Raw genomic sequence first — 19048 nt, 5'->3', positions numbered from 1 at the left:
TGAAATCTTAAAAAAAATAATTTTATTTGCATCCTGTGTTTTATGTTCCTATTTACAATCATGTTAATTGTGAAAAGCAGACAAGATGTTATAATGTATTTATTACCAGAGCAATGAGCCTACTGCAGAAAAAGATCTTGCAGTCACCAGTTTGATAGACCTTAGAAATGAATTTATGAATGGAATTTGAAGGTGGATCTTCATGAGCAGCAGGTCCTCCTTATTAGGACTATGCAAAGAAATGATTCAGAAGGAATGCTTTAAGTTTGGTGAAACACATTGCCTCTCTGCTCTTTATCAAAACAGCCTAACTCTTTTTTGAGACTCATGCAGAAGTATTTCCCAATTATTTTCAAAGTGTACACAGTCCTATTAAATCTATAAATGGTCATTCAAAGCTTTAAAGCAACAGTAACTTGATGGAAGATATTGAAATAACTGGAACTTTTATAATTGTTTTTAGATTGTCTTAAGTATTTTTCTATTTGGAAGCATTAGCCAAGCAAAATCTGTGATTCAGCATGTTGTGCAAACACGGCCATTGTCTAGTGTCCTTGTTATTTCCATCAGATTGATCTCTGTGTTAGTGGATTGATCATTTGGTTATTTTAATGTTGGTCGGAGAGGTGTTCCATATGCAATACCTAAATAAAACCATTTCTAACTACAGAATGTTGTTTCAATCAGAATTTTGAAATCTTTCATGGCTCAACTATTTCTGAAACACAGTTAGTATCTCCCCTCTAGCCAGCCATAGGTTCTCCATTTTTGATGGCTGATATGAAGTAGGTATAAACTTTGGTGCATAGTTATGAGACAATCCAAAGATCTTAGGCAAGCCACCACAGATGGTCCTCGACGTACGACCATAATAGAGCCCAAAATGTCTGTTGTTAAGTGAAATATTTAAGTGACTTTTGCCCCATTTTACAACCTTTCTTGCCACATTTGTTAAGTGAATTGCTGCAGTTGTTAAGTTAGTGAAACCATTGTTAAGTGAATCTGGCTTCCCCATTGACTTTGTTTGTCAAAAGGTCACAATTCCAGGACACTGCACCTGTCATAAAGTCCCTTGTCAAGTATTCATATTTTGACCACAGGCATGCTGCAACAGTCATAAGTGTAAAAAATGGTCATAAGTCACTTTTTCGGTGCCATTGTAACTTTGAACAGTCACTAAGTGAACTGTTGTAAGTCAAGGCTTACCTGTACAAGGCATCAAGAGAGCAAGCAAAAGGTCCAGTAACCAATCTTCTGTGACTTACCTTCCATAACTTATACTTCATTATCTATATATCCATATCTTCCATATCTAATGCTTCATTGACTGTATTCTCAAACTTCTACCAATCTCCAGTTGATTTCTGTCCTGCCAGATTGAAAGCTGACTCATATAGGTGCCTTATGCAATCAAGCCATGACCTTGTATCCCTTCATGGTTATTAAAGCAGCTACAAATTTATGGGTAATAATAATATTTCTTTCCATGAGCCAACAAAGTAAATGTTCCTCCTAAAGATCACCGTAAACGGAATGCAGTCAAGAACACAATTGTGAGATCAAGCCAATGTTTCCCCACAACTTCATCAACTGTCAAACCTCCTACTCAGACCTCTATTACGGAAATCTTCTTGCCACTTCAGGAGCCAATCTTTTCAACAAGGAAAATGAGTGTAAAATATGTTTATTGTTGCAACCTTTACTTAAGGTGGAACAATAGTGCTTGACTGTAATATCTTTATTTACATCCCCAAATTTAAAACAAAAACAACAGAACCAAACCACAAACTGGAAAAGCTCATACACAAATACTGCAGTCCCATTGGCCACCTTAATTTATAAGAATTGGTTGGGTTTATATTTCGCCTGGCCTCTATAAATTCAGGTCAACATATGTAGCACTCCCTCTCCCATTTTTTTTCCCAAAGTAATAATTCTTTTGTGCAGGTTAGATTGAAAGAGAGTTGGGAGGGGGCTTGAATCCTCTCTGGCCTGGGTTTCTCTGCTCCTATTACAGCACCTTAAGTGCTGTATTACACCAGCTCTCTGCAATTCTTTCTTGTTTACAACATTTGTGCGAAAGCAATCCAATATTTTCCTTATTCATTAAGATGCTGGACACTTTAATTGCTTTTCTGCCCACAGTTCTAGTTTCAGATAAGACAACAGCTATGGCCTACTTTGGGATTACCAGGAGATGAAGGATGAAATTGTAGTAGCATTGCAAATGTAATAAACATTGGAAATATAAAAAACTAACTTCCAACCATCTTACAATGCATTTTTATATATATTTCTGAGAGATATAGCGACAATTTTTATTACAGTTGTTATTGTTTTTGTTCCAATCCTCCCCCTACTGATGGAAATATGCACAAAATACATATAGGTACACATGCATGTATCATATGCACATGTATTAGGAAACCTGAAGGGTGGTTTCAGCTAGAATTGGCAAGTCAACAAGAGAGGAATTTTCCTATTTTATGGTTGTGGAAAATCATCCTAGGTTGAGGTCCTCTTTTTCAGTAAATATAACAGTAAAATACTTTTAATGATACTTCTATAATATCAGTTCTATAAGGCTGGTTGCACTGAAAAATACAACATTCATCCAAAGTCATTATATTCTGTGTCTGAATATGGATTTGAAACTTGAGTCCATAACACTTGGTTCAAAATCCCCTAAACCACATTAGTTCTTCACATACATACATACATAATATGCACACCCTGCACACACCAAAATGCAAAGTGCACCTTACACCCTGAACATACAAAAAAAAAAATCTATCATCACCTAACTTGAGCGGTAAAATGGCTTCTATATGACCCAAGAATAAAATACAAATCTCTGTTAGCAGCTTTGATAGCTCAAGAGAGAAAGCACAATCATTTCAATCATGGGGCTCTCTAAATAGCTAGGTCAGAATATCCTAAATTTGAAAGGAGCTATTTGAATATCTAGTAGCGGAATGTTGTTCTCCAAGAAGATGGTAGCAATAAAGAAGACATAATTCTGCAGCCCTTGCAAATGGCGTTCCTTGAGCCAGCTGCTAGCGGATGGAAAGACAGAATAACTCTCCACGACGCAATTAGATGGGAAGATGTGATTGGGAGAAGACAGTCCCATAAATATCTGGAACCATAAAGGGCTTACGTTTCATAACCAGTGCCTTGAATTCAGTGCACCCTGAAGTCGACAGGTTATCAGTAAAGCTCCAACAATAGCTGTGTTATATGAGGGGGGCAAAACGTATCCATAACTAATCAGGCAGCTGCATTCTGGATCAGCTGCAGCTTCCAAATGCTCTTCAGGGGGCAACTGATGTACACAGTCCATTGCAATAGTCCAATTGAGAGGTATGAATGACTGTAAACAAAGCCTTCCCTTCTAGAAAGAGTTGCAACTGGCACACCAGTTATGACCTTTGGAAGTTCCTTTAGAATAGGAAGCTTTTGTTCTCTTAATGATGCCTAGATGGGGTCACTACTTAGGTTTAATAAGGGACTTGGATCTCCAGATTTGTCAAGCAAGTACGTTATGTACTGCAGAGACATGTACAAATAAATCCATGCATTTTCCCCTTCCTTGTGCTTTTAATGGTATAGTCACTACTCTGTTGGCACCCAAGTGTCCATACTGAAAGAACTTTGTTAAAGTATATTGCTATTAGTCCTACCTTGGTCCTCATATTTCCTTCTGCTGACTTTACTAAAGCATTGCCCTGCCCACCTACCCTTTATATTTACTGCATAGCCTTTTGTTCAAAAGGAAACTGCAAATGTTATGACTTTCCCATGCTAGATTCCCCCAATTGTTGCATGATCTTTTTAAAAAATAAATCAGAGATTTAACTGCCAGCCAGTTTGGTCTAAAGCAGGGGTATCAAACTCAATGCCCATAGGTTGGATCTGGCCCATGGGGTGCTTAGATCTGGCCCATGGGGCAGCCCAGGAAACAGCGAAGACTCAGTCCATGGTGCCTCTGCCAGATAAAACAGTTTGAAAGTGCTGTGCGAGGCCTTCCTGAGCTTGTTTTCCCTGGCAGAGTGCTAGTAAAACAAAGTGGCATTTGATCACACAAGTGATGTTGAGCTGTCCACACCTATCCTGGCCATGCCCCCCCACTACCCCGAGGTCAAACACAGCCCCTAATGTGGCCCTCAGTGATATCAAGCTTGACAACCCTGTTCTAATGGTTAAGGCCCAAGGCCAGAAACCAGAAGATTGTGAGTTCTAGTCCAATCTTAGGCACAAAACCTGGCTGGGTGACTTTGGGTTAGTCACTCTCTGTCTCGGCCATACCCATCTGGTGAGGTTGTGGTGAGGAAAATAGAAGAGGAGGAGGAAGAAGGATTAGGTATGTTTGCCACCTTGAGTTATTCATAAAAACAATAGAGGGATAAAAATAACTACAATAAATAAATATTCCACCTACACAATCCCTTCTGTTGGGATAAGGATAAACTCAATTGGTTTTCATTCACATTGTTGTTACACTAAACAACACATAATGCTATCCGATCTAGGGGGAAAAGGTGACCTCTCTCATATGCAGCCCGATGCCTCCCTCCTTCTTCACTAATTAGCCAGCGTTTCCTGTTTTATTTTGTATCCTGGCAAAACTCAATGAAATGGAAGAGTTCAAACACTTCCTCTTTTCTCTTTCTTTAATGAAGTAATGGTGGGAGGCACCAAGATGAGTTGGAACCCAAGGAAGGTTTACCTCTTTTAGTTTAGAGCAGTGGTAGTCAACCTGGTCCCTACTGCCCACTAGTGGGCGTTCCAGCTTTCATGGTGGGCGGTGGGGGGTTTTTGTCCCCTACTTTATAAATCACCATTACTGGAACCAGTGGGTGGTTAGAGAAAACTTTACTACCAACAGAGATACAAAAGTGGGCGGTAGGTATAAAAAGGTTGACTACCCCTGGATTAGAGTATTTTACAAATGTTGCTAAATAAATGGGCCCTTCTTCTTCTTCTTCTTTTTCTTCAGCGTTTGTCTCGCGCTCGGGCGAGGTCCGCTAATGTCCTTGAGTACTGCTTCCACACCTCTCTGTCTGCCACGTGTGTCGGGTCTGCCTTCGCGATCTCTAGATCGGCCTTGATCGTGTCCATCCAGCGTTGTTTAGGTCTACCACGCGGTCTCGCTCCTCCGACAGTCACCTTCATTACAGATTTGATGATGGATTCTTCCTTGGCGCGGCTCACGTGGCCGAACCATCGTAGCCGGGACTGCCTCATGACCGTGGGGATGGGCACGACGTTGAACCGTCTACGCACTTCTTCGTTCCTGACGCGATCGAGTAGGGTGAGGCCTACCGACCATCGGAGCATTCGCATCTCCATTATCTGGAGTCTGCTTTCGACTTCTTTGGTCGTCGGCCAGCACTCTGCGCCGTATATGGCCACGGGGCGCACCACAGAGTTATAGATTTTCGCCTTCAGGCGCATCGGCATCTTGTCACAGAGGACGCCCGTGACGGACTTCCATTTGCCCCACGCTGCATTGATCCTGGCTGCCACCTCAGTTTGTAGTAGGCCTTCTTCCCCAAGAGTAGTTCCCAGGTACTTGAAGGTGGAGGCGCGGTAGCTCCTGCCCGTTCACGTGGATGGAGCCTGTCATTTCATTGTCAGTGGTCAGGTATTCGGACTTCTTTAGGTTCAGCCGGGCCCGAACTGCTCGAGCGGTCGTGCCACTGTTGGACTCGGTGCTCTAGTTCAGCCTTGCACAGGTTGGCCAGGAACACATCATCGGCGTAGAGCAGCGTCCATGGGGCGGGCGTGTACAGGTCGTGTGTAATTGTGTCCATCACCAGAATGAACAGCAGTGGTGAGAGAGCAGAGCCCTGGTGTACGCCGACGGTAATATTAAACTCCTCTGATATCCCAGCTGCCGCTTTTACATGGCTTTTGTGACATCTGTATAGGAGTTGGACCCATTGTACGAGCAGCTCAGGCACGCCGTGGTCTCGCAGTGCGTACCAGATGAGATCGTGCGGGACTCGGTCGAAGGCCTTTTCCAAGTCTAGGAAGGCGGTGTGGAGCGGGATTTTCTTCTCTCTGTGAGCCTCCATCAGCATCCGCACACCGAAGATGGCGTCGGTGGTGCCGCAGTTCTTGATGAATCCAGCCTGGTTGACGCTGATGTCGACGGTGTCCCGAATGCGCTTATCAAGGACGCGTTCAAAGATCTTCATAGTGTGTGACAGTAACCTGACCGGTCTGTAGTTGGAGCAGTCCGCTGGGCTGCCCTTTCCCTTCCAGATCGGAACAGTGGTGCTGCGGTACCAGTCGTGTGGCACTTTTCCCGTGGAGACGATGTTGTTGAACAGCTCGCACAGCCACAATGCCGAGCCCGGTAGTGCCTTTTTCCAGAAGTCGGCAGGGATGTCGTCTGGTCCTGTTGCCTTACCGTTTTCATGGCCTTGATGGCGTCGGCGACCTCGCTGGCATAAATGCCTGAGACTGGGCCTTCAACTGGGTCACCTCGCGGGGTTCGTGGGTGTGGGAACTCCTCGGTGGAGATCTTCTCAAGTATTGCCGCCACCTCTCCAGCGCGTCTCTGGGGTTGACGATCAAATTTCCCCTTTCGTCGTTGATCCCATGAAACTGGTCAATGTCCAGGGTCTTCCTGTGTCTGCTTTTGGCTAGGCGGTAGATCTCATTCTCGCCTTCTCGCGTGTTCAGCTTCTCGTAGATGTCATCGTAGTGGGAGCTTCTGGCTGTCGCTACTGCTTTCTTGGCTGCCTTTTTGGCCGCCTTGTATTCGCAGAGCTTCTCGCTGGTCTTGTCCTGAAGAAAGGCCTTGTAGAGCCGTTTCTTCAGGTGTACGGCATCTTGTACTTCCGGTGTCCAGAGCCATGTATCTCGTTCGATGCGTCTCCGTCCTGGCTTGGTGCAACCAAGCTGTTGGCAGCCGGCAGTGTGAACAGTGCTCTTCAGCATGGACCACGCTTCCTGTGGCCCGTCGACCATCTGCGGGAACTGCTCCGGTTTGATGAGGGGTCCCGCCATCTTCTTCTGGTTCCACCACTTGATTCGTGGCTGGTCTGCATTTCTTTTGTCAATCCTGGTCTTGGGCTTGCTGATCCTGATCTTCGCCATCAGCGGCCTGTGCTGACTGCTCGATTCGTACGGGTACGCCTTGGCGTTGAGCACGTTTTTAGCGGCTCTTCGTCGTACGATGATGGAAATGGGCCCAATTTTGTATAACATGAAATACATGTATACAGGGGACACAATGGCTCAGAGGTTAAAGATGCTGAGTTTGTCAGCTGGAAAGCTAACAACCTGGGTTCAAGACCTGACCTCCATGCAACAGGGTGAGCTCCCATTCCTCAACTTATGACCACCATTAAGCCCAACATTTATGTGGGCCGAGAAATTTATTGAGTTTTGCCCCATTTTTGGACTTTTCTTGTCACATTTGTTAACTGAATCGCCGCAATTGTTAAAATTAGTAAAAACTACTTAAATTAGTAACAGTCACATTTGTTACCCGGTTTCCCCATTGGCTTTGCTTGTCAAAAGGTTGCAAAAGGCGATCACATGACTCCAGAACACTGCAACCATCATAAAGGTGAGTCAGTTTTAAAGCATTCGAATATAAATCACATGACCATGGGGATGCTGCAATGGTCACAAGCGTGAAAAATGTTATTTTTTTTCAGTGCTGTTATAACTTTGGTCAGTAAGTGAACTGTTGTAAGGCGAGGACTACCTGTACTTGCCCCAGCTCCTGCCCACCTAGCAGTTTGAAAGCATGCAAATGCAAGTAGATCAATAGGTACCACTTCGGTGAGAAACTAACAGTGTTCTGTGCGCCTTTGGAGTAGAGCCACACTGGCCACATGATGATGGATATTGTCTTCAGACAGCACTGTCTCCCTTGGGCAAGAAACAGAGATAAGCACCATGCTCTAGAGTTGGACATGATTGACAGGGAAACCTTTATCTTTTAGTTTAAATTTACTGCTTCTGGTCTTAATAAGTTGGGACAACTCTGCTCCATTTTCTACATAACAGCCCTTCCAACATCTGAAGAGACCTCTCATGGTTCCCTGCAATCTAAACCTACCCACTGCCTCTAATTGTTCTTTTTAAATATTTCTTTCTCAGCCTCTTATTATCTTGGTGCATCTCTTCTGCAAATGCTTCAGTGCCCTTACTAAAATGCTATAGAGTGTAACAAAGTATTTTAATTATAGACTCGCCAGTAGACTGATAGAAACCATCTTCTCTTGACATAATTCTTCTGTTAAGGCAATTAAGGTTTTGGGGAGTGGCTGCATTACAGGTAGCCCTCAATCAGGACCAGAATTTATGTTCTAAGCAAGATGGTTTTTAACAGAATCAGGCCTGATTTTATAATCTTTCACCATGCTTGTTAAGCAAATCATTGCAGGCAGTGAGAGAGGCTCTTCTTCCTTTAACTTTGCTTGTCAGAAGCCGGATGGGAAGGTTGCAAGTGGTGATTAGGTGGGCCCAGGATACAATACCATTGTAAACATATACCATTGCTATACCATTGTAAACATATGTCCATTGCCAAGTGCCCAAATGTTGATCATGTGAGCATGGGGATGCTGTGACGGTTGTTAAGTGTGGTCCTAAGTCACATTTTTCAGTGTCATTATAAGTTTCAATGGCGAATAGAATAGAATAAAATAGAATAGAATAGAATAGAATAAACTTTATTGCATTTTGAATGTACACTAATTGGCATACATTAAATGAAATTTCGTTGCATATAGCTCTCAAAAAGGTCTCCACCTCCAATATACACTACATAAACATGACTGAATAAATAAATAAATATGCATACACCTACATATATGACACGGAGATACAACACAGTCTAGTTCAGATGGCATAGGGAACAAAGCTGTTTACAGAATCTGGAAGTCTTGGTAGAAATACTTCTCCTCCCCGAGGGGAGCAACAGAAACAGACTGTAAAGTGGGTGTGGGGGGTCTCTAACAATGCTTTGAGCTCTAAGCACATAGTGCTTATAAGCAGTGTCCTGAATAACAGAAAGCGAGCTTCCTATAATCTTCTCAAACAAATGGTTGTAAGTTGAGGACTTCCTGTATACAATTGGCTCAGTTCAATTTGTGATTCACCAAGGCCCGCAGGCCTCCTCAGCCAAGACTCATGTCTTTTTCTTATTAACGGTAGGACCTTGCCTCCTTCACAGGTTTTTAAGAAGATTTTTAAGAAGAGATTTGTCTGAAATGGTAGAGGGTCTCCTGCTTGAACAGGGGGTTTGTCTAGAAGACCTCCAAGGTCCCTTCCAACTCTATTATTCTATTATCTCTGTTGAGACTAAGTTGCTGGGTTTTGCCCAAAGTTTCAGTTTGGCAATCTCTTCCTGAATTGGATCTTGACCTCTAAAGTGTTTGTTATCCTCTGCAGGATATCTCTGTGTTCCTCACAAATTTGATAATCATATGTTAAGCCCAACTCTTGGAATGGAGCCCAGGACGACACCACTCATTGCTTCTTTCATCAGGTACTTAGTATGATTGTTCAACAATGTCAGTTTAATTTTACCTACAGGTTGTGGTTTTTCTTCTGGATCTTCAGAATCACAGAGAGTTAAACGAGCCCTCTGAATTGAGTCTGGAAACAAATCAACAAGTTAAACCCCAAAGTTGTTTTGTTTTTTGCTCAGTAACGTATGTTTTAAATCCACAGCATCTTTAATACAGGTTGTCCTCAACTTACGATCAGAATTGAACCCCAAGTTTATGTTGTTAAGTGAGACATTTGTTAAATGACTTTTGCGACCATTTTACGAACTTTCCTGCCACCATTGTTAAGTGAGTCCTTGCAGTTGTTTAGTTAGTAACATGGTTGTTAAGTGAAACTGGCTTCCTCATTGATTTTGCTTGTCAGAAGGTTGCAAAAGGAGATGACATGACCCTGGGACATTGCAACCGTCATAAATATGAGTCAGCTGCCAAGCACCCGAATTTTGATCACGTGAGCGTGGGGATGCTGCTATGGTTGTAAGGTGAAAAATGGTCATGTCACTTTTTTCAGTGCTGTGGTAATGTCAAGTGGTCACTGGATGAACTGTTGGAAGTCGAGGACGATCTGTGTTATGTCTATTGCCCTGTCCTATAATGCACCAATATCAAAATAATATATTTCTGATGAAACTCTTCCCTTTTCAGAGCTTCAGAGTTTATTTAATGAAAAATAAATCCTGTGCCAATACTTCAATACAATCAACTAATCCTGAAAGGCATCAGGGAGGTAAGAGGCAGTTTGAGTCTGAAACAGCCATAAAGACATTTCAGGCAAAATGTCTGCCTTCCCTGCTTGACTGGAGTGCCATCCAAACAGGGGTAAAAGTGTTTCTGGAGTTTAACTGCTTCTTTCATCTCCTGAAATAGAGATGACATCATGAGTGGCCTTCTAAAGGAGCTGGCCTGTCTAGACACTTCCTCACCCTGACAGGTTACCTCACTCAGCAGTTTCACGTATATGTTAAATAGGAGCAGGGGGAGTGCCAAACTCTGGGGCCTTTGGGCTTAGATCGCTCAACGCCCACTAACATTACCTGGCACCAGAAGAAGAACCATTCTTCCTCCTCTCTTCCTAACCCACTAAACCATGGGTGTCAAACTTGCCACGTCACGTTGCCATCACATAACGTATCACAATGTTTTTTTCCCCTTTGCAGAGTTGGAGTGGGTGTGGCCTGTGTGTGATGCATCCGGCTCGCGGGCTGCCAGTTTGACACCCCTGCTAAGCTATTCCAGAAGGAAACTATGATGGTATGGAGACCCAAAAGGGCAAAAAGGGGTGCCCACCCTCATCCAAAGCCCTCCAGAGATTATCCGCAAGCATGACCTATACTGTAACCCAACCTGAAATCAGACTGGGGGAAAAATGGCCCAAATAATCTTTCAGGGAAGCGAACCACCCTCTCAATAAACTTCCCAAGAAAAGGAAGGTTGGGTTGAATTTTTTCTCTGTCTTCCTTCAGAAGCACTTTAAGCATCAATTGTAGAGTTTCGTTTCACACAGTTCTTCTAAAAACTAGGGGAGGTTCCAGGATCCACATACACTGACAATCTGCACAAGCATGATCCAATTCAAGAGTATTGCCAAATCAGTTAGTCCTTCTAACTCAGTTGACAGAATTTAGACAAGATTCTTAATTCTTTAGGGATCTTGAACACTCTTGCTTCAGGAGCTATCCTTTCTCCTACCAAATCAGCCCAAATTAACTTGACTTAAACTCATACTATTGACCTATCTACATTTAATTTTCTGCCTAGCAGAATTTTCATGATCTTTCTGACAAGCATAGGCAAGAAACTGAACTCAGGAAAGAGTGCTGAGTTCACTTAACACTATGCTCTGTCATTCTACAGACGGTCTCTTAATACAGTACAAAATATTTATTCTTAAAAACCTGATGAAGTGATGGAGCACCCAAAATTTCTGAAGACAAGTTGTTCCATTGGTTAATTGTTCTCAACTAAGAAATTTCTCCTTAGTTCTAGGTTGTTTCTCTCCTTGATTAATTTCCAATCCATTGCTTCTTGTCTTACTTTCTGATGCTTTAGAAAATAATTGACCCCCTTTTCTTAAAAAAAAAAATTGCAGTGGATATACAAATACCTATTCAACATTGATTAAAACGACAAAACCAGAAACCGATGGGACAGTTTTTAATTGTGGTGGATTTTTCAATCATGACATACTTATAATGCAAACTTCTCCACTATGTGTAGTCTTCTTAGACTTCACTGTTTATATCCTACATTCCAGTGCGGAGTCCAAAGATCCCAGCAGATTCTTATTCAATAACTGAAGTAGCAGTTAAGAGTCAACAGCCTCATGTTGCTAAGCAATGACTCTCAGCTTCTTTGTGGATTTTTTTGGTTACTATGGAGACAACAGGGTGAGCATGCACATCATACCAAATTTTGTCTGTCTTCCTTAAACAGTAAAGACAGATTTGGTCCTTCCATCAACGAGTGCTCCAGGAATGAGAAGATAGCTCACAATAACAGGTACTTATCTCCCTAATGCAGGGGTGGGATTATACCAGTTCGCACCTATTCGCTAGAACTGGTTGTTGACATTCTAAGCAGTTCGGGGAACTGGTTGTTAGAAGAAATTACTGGCCTAAACCTGTAAGGAAGGCAGGCAGGAAACATTCTGGTGTTGCTTACAGAAACTGCCTCTCCGTTAACCCTTATTACATTCTTGGCAGGACTAGACTTCTTGTCTCAGGAATGTATCTGGAGTTTTTTGCCCTCCATCGCTGGTACTTTGCTTGTGTGGAGTGACCATTCAAAGTTACAATGGCTGAAAAAAGTGACATGACCATTTTTCACACTTACGACTGTTGCAGCATCCCCACAGTCATGAGAGGCCAGGCGAGGAGATGCGTGCCTCGATGTGATATTGAGCCACACCCAGCCAATAACATGGCCACCAAGCCATGTCCACTGAATCACATGACCACCAAGCCATGCCTACCATCTAAGCCACGCCCACAGAAGCAGTTGTTAAAAATTTTGAATCCCACCCCTGCCCTAATGTCTGAGCAGTATTTGATGGACAGCCACTTTTTCATATTGGATCCTTTGCAAGGTTTGGACTTATCATCCTTAACTAGAACTTATTTTGCCCAGAGATGGTATACATGGCAGTATGTGGAAATAGAAGACTTTTGTCAACCATTCCATATTTTATTGACCTAGTTGCATTCAAAGTGTTGATACCACTCTTAGTGTCCTAGGATGAAATAAGCTGAATGTTACACACATAAGAACATACTTGGTTCTATATCTATACCTGATGGTATAGATAACTTTCTAATTAACTGCACCAATGGCTAGGGGGCCATGTTAAGTTACCTTTCAGGTCTTTTCTCCACATTCAAACAACTGCTTTTCAGCAACTGTGCCTCAAATCAATTTGCTCATCAAGACTTCAGACAATTGGCATGATTTTATGATAGTCCTGCTTAAGGCTATTTTACTGGTTTTCCTAGCTCAGTCTTACAATTAAGAGCCTATAAATGACATGCGGAATGGAACAGCAACTTTCCAGCACTTGGTAAAATTGTGTTCTTCAATCCCTATCAGTTTATCTTGTTAATTTCGTGTGGTTGCAGACAGGGCTTTGGATGTGAAAACATAAGGGTGCAAGGGTACAAATGTGGCACTCATTTGCAGTTTCTTAAAGGAACCACTCCTTTTCCTAGAAACATAACTGTTGTCAGGGTTCCAAATAATAAATCCATTGCAAGCAAGACTCTGAGGTAATTGAATTCCTCAGAGATTACTTTTATTGGAAATATCATATTGGCACATATCTGGTGAAAACCAACTATACAAACTCCCACAGTTTTCACCTTATTAAAAGTAAAAGATTTTCTAGTTTCTCAAAACAATCAGTCACATGGTCCAATCATCATGCAGTCCAACAACCAGGGGACATCCCTCCACCTTCTTCCAACCAGGTGTGAGAATGTCCTTGGTTCCCAAAAGAAAGTATTTTGTTTTGGCTACAGAAATCCCTCTATCTCAAATCACCCCCTCCCTAACCCTCAGATCCAGTGTGGCAACACTGAAGTAGACAAAATGGCTTGGGTCAGGACAGCTTCAGGGTTGACAGCTGTTTAATTCCAGAAAAAAGGAATGAACTGTTGACTCCAGCTACCACTACATTTACATATCCCCATGCCGGCCAAAGCACCATAGTCTTAATAGACAGCACTATAATTCAGTTCTTCAGACTAGACCAGGGATATCAAACTCAAGGCACTCAGGCCAGATCCGCCCTGCAGGGTGCTTAAATCCAGCCTATGGGGCCAGCGTGGAAATATCAAGGGATTGGCCCACAGTGTCTCTGGCGGCTAAATCGGGCTGTGAGTGGCCCCCATGTGCATTCTCATCCTTCATGGCCTCCTGCAGCACTCTGATGGCTGAAAAATGGGCCCAAACGGGTTTAAAAATGCCCCCAAACAGGCCATGTGGCCAGTTTCCAGCCAGCAGGGTACTGCAGGAGGCATCTGTCCCGCCTGTGCCCCCCCCCCGCCTACAGCGGCCAACAGAGGAAAACTGCAATGCTGTGATCTGGCCCTCAAAGGTAACTACCATGTTTCTCATATAATAAGGCCGGGTCTCTTTTTTTTTTGAGCCCCCCCAAAATGGCTAGGCCATCTTTTCGGGGGTGACTTAATTTCCAACCCCTTGCATCTTCAGGCGGGCGGGCGGCGATGGCTTGGATGTTGACCTCGGAGTTGGTGAGGCACTTTGTATTGGGGTCAACGCAGGCAGCACCATATCCGGGTGTCCAACAAAAGTACTCCTAATGGCAACCCCCACCACCACCATTCCCTCCATTTTGCATGTTTTAATATAGGCCTTAATTTGGGGGAGGGGCTTAATTTCATTTCATGCCTATAAAACATGCTGGGACTTCCTATTGGGGGAGGCCGTATTGTTGGAGAAACAGGGTAGTTTGACACCGCTGGACTAGACAAATAAGTCTGCCTTTTTGTAGGGAAACACGAATGTACATCATTCACCTCAGCAGAGTTCAATATCTTTTGACAACTGCAGAATAGGCAGAAATTAGGCAGATACAGGTTTACTTCATTTTTTTCCCCTACTAAACATTAGATTTCCCAGGATTAAGATTAAAAAGCAGCCTGAATGTTACTTTAATATTTTTTTTTGTACATTTTACTTGAGTTTTCACAAAAAGAAAAGAAACACAATTAAAACATTTTTTTTGAAAGCAGCATAATCCTGGATTACATTTTTTCGTGCAGACACAATTTCAGGTTCATGCTCATTTTTATATTCTATTCCATATCTTATTACAATTTTACATTTTCTACATAGCTTCTCCCCTCTTTTAATTTCCTCAATTTTATTATATTTATTTCATCTCAATTCAAATCATTATATTTATATTTTTTGTCTATCCTGTTTCAATTGTCTATTATCTTTTCTCATTAAACAAAATTTCTCCTGTAGTTACTGATTGGAGTATGACGCCTTTATATCTTTCCCCTAAAGTTATAACACTCAATCTAATACATAGCTTCCATTCGGATTCTGTTTGGTACATTCTTAAACTACACACAATATTCTTATAAAAAAGAAAAAATTATAAATGTATATAATTAAAACATTCCATTCCAATTCAATTCTATTATAAATATTAAAATTCATTAAAGTCTTAAGGTTTTTCACGTTACTTTTCAATTAAATATCATACCTCTATGGGAACAATTATTAGCTTTCCATAATCAATTCCCCCCCTCTTCACTTATATTTTATAAAACATTGACTAATTAACGTGTTCCCATTCCTTCCTAATTCAATTTTCTCATTTATTTTATTTCATTTACTTTATTCACAAACATTTCACTAAGTTACACTAACCATTCTAATCATATGTTCTAGTCATATGTTGTTTCCAATTTTCTAAGGTTATTTCTATTTCAAATATAACAACACAATCTCATGTACCTTTACAGAATCCCCCTTTCAGTTAAATTTTTACCCATTATCTCTAAATAGGTCCTGTTTCTTTATATCTTGCTTCGGACCTTTGTGACTTCTTTTCCTTTCCTTCTTCCCTCTCTTCTTCTCCCTCCCCTTTTTACCCCTTTGTCTCTCTACCTCTACTTCCCTCTTCTGTATTCCCCTTTTCTGTTGTTTTCCAGTATTACACTTATTTTTTGAATTATTTTTCTTTTCTTTGGTTGTTTTTTTAAGTCTTAAGTTCTCCATCCTCTTTCCCCCCTTTCCTTTTTCTTCGCCACATAGAGTTACTTGTTCATTAAAGATGGCTTCTTCTTTGTCCAAGTCTTCTTGTTTTGCAGTCTTTTCTTGTTATTTCTCATAGTTCCAAATCTCCATTTCTAAAAATTGAAAAGCGAAGCCCTCTTCTTTGTACTTTTTAAGTTCCATTTTCAATTCATCAAAAAGTGATGCCATTGTAAAAAATTTTAAACAACCACCCGATTGATTTTAGTCATTCAAATATAATAGCCAAAAATCCAAAAGTCACCAAGTAATCCAAATACACACAAACTGTTCCTTTTTGCTCTTTCTTTTTTCCACTTTCTCTACCTTGGGTTATTATTTAGTTGCAAAGTTTCAGTTAAAATGTATCTTTTAGAAGTCTTATTGAAATTTTACTTTAGATTCTTTTAAAGTCCAGGCAGTCTCCTCCCTCTTCCAGATCCTGCCCTTATTCTTTTTCTCTCCCTTCCTGCTTATAGAAAAAAAAGTTTTTAATGTCCAGAAATCTTTATTGTCCCTTTGGCATTTAGTTACATTTTCAGCTTAATTGCCTGTTGATGCCAAAGCGGATTTTTCCAGTTTCTTATTCTTAATTGTCAATATAAAGAAGGAGAGAGAAGGAAAAAAAAGCCAAACCTTTCCCTTTTCACTTTCTTTCACTGCTTCCGACTCTTCTTTAGGAGCGATGTTATTTCTTGTAAAATTTAAAGTCCAGGGTACCTTAGTTATTGCTTTTTCAACTTAGCCTGATCAGCCAAAACTTTCACTTTTTATCTTCCTCCTGCACGTTCTTTTCCGGTTGAGTACTTCTTTGAGGTGGCCATTTCTGACCACCGCTCCTACCACCTTCGGGAAAGGGAGTTTGACCAGCTGAGGAGGAGAGATGCGGCTCTCCTCGACCCTGCTGGCAGTGTCCCCCTTCTTCACCACCTCTACGGGGTGGTTTAGCCCCGAAACCAGCCAGCTCGGGACGCTCCAGCGGTGAGCCCAGGCAGAAACCACGCACGATCGCGGATTCCTGTCTGTCGCCGAAGCCCTTCAAATCGGAAGTCCTGAATGTTACTTTAATCTTATTCCATATCTTACAAGATGAAAATTGTTTTCACTATTGAAAGTTTTTAATTTAGCAAAACTATAACTGTTGTTAAACATCAACAAGAGTTACAGAATTTTTCCAATTTTTTTACATAATATTTTGAATTGCACAGAGCTGGACAGGAAAGGATTTGTTTTAATAAAACTAAAAGAAAAAAAGGATAACTCAAGAAATTGTAACCTGTGTTTTATGTTTGACAAGACCATTTGATTCTCTTTGCTTAGCAATGTACCAGTATATGTTCATATGGAGTAAATATTAAAGATTGTTCTAGTGTGCATATATATGTAAGAATTTCATAACAAATGCAACCTAACTGTATGAAATTATAACCATTGTTATATTTCTTGTCCTCCCTTCCACCAGGCATCCATAGAGCATGTAATTTAAATGCATCCATAGAGCATGTAATGCATCCATAGAGCATACAATTTACATACAGCATGTAGATTAAATGGGTTAATATATGAGTTGTTATTGATTTATATGAAAGTTATGGCTGAGTGAAGAATTACAGACTAGTTCAGTTGCACCAAGATTAATTGAGCTGTGCTGAATCCAAACCTTGCTAAGCTAAAAAGAGACAGATAATTTATTTGCTTTGGAGCTCCTGCTGGATTAAATGACTTGAGTCCACACAGCATTTTAAGCTTTATTTAACCATAGTTATTGAACAAACCACAAGGGTCAGAGTTAACATGTTAGTCCAAAAACCAAATACATCCCACAAATGGCTTTGTACTTTATGGCTTTATGTCAAAGGTATGGCAGCCAATGTAAAAGGCAACTTGGTTCCACTGCATAGAATATGGACTTTGAGCACTGCTATCATTCAAGAAACTCTTCCAATGGACAGACCGCCCCCCAGCAATATTTTATTCAGGGTCAATAAATCCAGATTAAACTAATGAAATCCTGTATCACAAAGATTTCTAACTAAAAATAAGACACTCAAGATATATTCTAAGACTTGAGCTGGATTTCAGCCTACCCCCAGGAACTTCCTATTTGCTGTTCTTAAAGTGGGAAGGAAGGAATTACTCATCTTTCTGGATGATCTAAGCATTGAATGATGCAGTATGCTGCAGAGAAAGACAATTCAGTAATTCATCTTACGTAATTGAAACAATGACTAACTACCATCTTCTTATGCTATTGGGCATCATGAGGTAACTTATTCATTTTTTTAAGAGCTCTTCCCCCCACTTAAAAACTACAGATAGGAATAGCATTTTAAAGCCAGCTATTGGTATTTCATAAATTCAGAAGTACAGACTTCATTCTCCTTATCTGACACAGTAGATGGCGTGTTTTTGAGAAAACTGATTTTAGATTATCTTGAGTATAAAAAAAACAAGAAGAAGTTAACAGCAATGCTGGTGAATTAATAAGTGACTGTAGATGAAAGATAACCCAAACAATATCAACACAGCCATTCTATCTCAGGCAAAACAAATGACTCAGACAGCAATAAATACAACAGCCAAGAGAAGACTATTCTCTTTCTGTATTTTCAAGAGAATCAAGAATGGAGTGATATGAATGCAGAAGGGAACCCACAGAGGCATGTCTATGGAGATTCTCAGTAATCCGGATCATGGTTGTCCCAAAGATGCTTTTCAAAGAAAAAACAAAGAAAGTCCAGTAGCCCTTTGAAAAAGCACCTTTGGGACAACATATAAAGGCCCATTCATAAACCTTGCACCCGTCCTTTCAAAATGCTCCTTGTAAAAAGAATCCAAACTCCAGAGTTTTCTCTCATAAAGTGCAGTAGTTGACACAAAACGTACCACCTTAAAAGACCTGATCCACCAGACTTCATGTTTCTTTTTCCTGACATCCAATTATCCTTCTTTCTGTCTGAAGGGAGGGCTACAAAAGAATGGAATTTGGACTGAGGACAAGTGACTTCTCCCTTCACTAAGTTATCCTATTATAATGTATGGTAGAACCAAACTTAACCAAACCATACTTCGTTGAATGTAGAACCAAACTTCATTGCATTCAATGACTCTCTTTTAAATATTTGGAGAATCTGATTGCTTTTACATAGCAAAACAATTGCATATAGATTGCAATTGCAAAAGCTCAAACAGATATTGTTTGGAAAACTGAGGTAATTCTCCAGTGTCCATTTAAGATGGAAATACAT

General features: G+C 41.1%; 1 long non-coding RNA gene across 4 annotated transcripts in view; it reads left to right on the top strand.

Moving 5' to 3' along the window:
• LOC148126809 (uncharacterized) overlaps window positions 1-19048 on the top strand; it is a 31182-nt gene that overhangs the window by 10666 nt on the left and 1468 nt on the right. For 3 of the 4 annotated variants that reach the window (XR_015741588.1, XR_015741587.1, XR_015741585.1), the window contains 2 exons: window positions 9421-9517; window positions 10697-10968. This is a non-coding gene — a long non-coding RNA (uncharacterized LOC148126809). Of the gene's footprint in view, window positions 1-9420; window positions 9518-10696; window positions 10969-19048 lie in introns of those variants that run through there. The other variant, XR_015741586.1, reaches the window with a different exon arrangement.

Source organism: Pseudonaja textilis, chromosome 2 (assembly GCF_049901715.1).
Source record: "Pseudonaja textilis isolate UNSWEBS1 chromosome 2, rPseTex1.2, whole genome shotgun sequence".
Classification (NCBI taxonomy): Eukaryota; Metazoa; Chordata; class Lepidosauria; order Squamata; family Elapidae; genus Pseudonaja; species Pseudonaja textilis.
Note: the sequence above shows the minus strand (reverse complement) of the source record. Positions and strands in the feature narration are given on the sequence as shown.